Below are 1,332 nucleotides of genomic sequence, written 5' to 3' on the forward strand. Positions count from 1 at the left end.
GAACCAAGCACACAAGCTAAATCCCATTTAGGAGCCAGTGTTCGAGATACAGGACGTTTCAGTTCCATAGCTTTAATCAGTTCCGAAATCGCTGGATCAGCACAGATTTGTGATGACTTAGTAAAAAGCCAATGTATGCGAAATCATAGATCTGTATCCTTTGATAGAGCTAAGAGAAAGTTTCTTATCATCAAAAAGATAGATGAGAAAATCCGCTATGCGTCTAGCAGAGGGATTAAGGGGATCAATTTTCCCTCGAATACACCAATTAGAGAAGAGTTTCCAGCGAGCATCATAGACTGCTCTGGTGGATTTTCTCCTTGCAACGAGGGTTGAAGCCCTGACAGAAAAACGTTTCTTCTGCAGAGATTGCCTGATAGCGGCGACGTGTAAGTGGAACATTACTGCATCCGCATGTAGTCTGCCGCTTTGAGATAGAAGATCTGACCTTTGAGGAAGTTTCCTGGGATAATCGTACAGGAGACTGAGAAGATCGTTGAACCAAGATCTCCTGGGCCACCAAGGGGCAATCAGGAGTATCCGGCATGAGCTCACCCTGATTTCCGCCAATTTTTGGGGAATTATAATGGGTGGGGGATAGGCGTAAGCTTCCAGTTGGTCCCAAGCGAACGAAAGCGCGTCTATTGCCCACGCTGCTGGATCGTAAACTGGACTCACATACAGAGGTAGTATGTAGTTGTGTCTGGTCGCAAATAGATCGACCAGGGGAAAACCGAACTTGAAAAAAGATCTGGTTGGTCACTTCTTGATGAAGTGTCCATTCCGATGGAAGTATCTGGTGTTTGCGAGACAACCCATCCGCCAGGGCGTTTAGGCGACCTGGTATGTATTTGGCCAGAATATAAATGTTGAGTGTTTTGCAAAAAACAAGTAATTTCTTCGTTTCCAGATACAGGGATTGAGAATGTGTTCCCCCCTGTGCCTCGATGTAAGCCACCACCGATGTGTTGTCTGTTGACACCATCACACAAGAGTCTCGAAGATGTGACTGGAAATGAGATACAGCTAGAAATACTGCTTGCATTTCTAGATTGTTGATATGAAGGTGAGATTCCTGATGAGACCACAACCCTGAAACTATTAGACTGAGAGGTTCCAGGTGAGCACCCCATCCTTCCTTGCTCGCATCCGTGATTAGATGTAATGACGGTTGCTGATGAAGAAGTGGTACTCCTTCTAAGAGAGTCTCCTCGTCTAGCCACCACTGAAGATGAGACACAAGGGAAGGATGGATTGGAATCTGTTTTAACAGATTGCCCGGAGACCATTTCCAACAAGCTGAGAGATAATGCTGAAGAGGACGTAGGAATA

Source organism: Dreissena polymorpha, chromosome 16 (genome assembly GCF_020536995.1).
Source record: "Dreissena polymorpha isolate Duluth1 chromosome 16, UMN_Dpol_1.0, whole genome shotgun sequence".
Lineage (NCBI taxonomy): Eukaryota > Metazoa > Mollusca > Bivalvia > Myida > Dreissenidae > Dreissena > Dreissena polymorpha.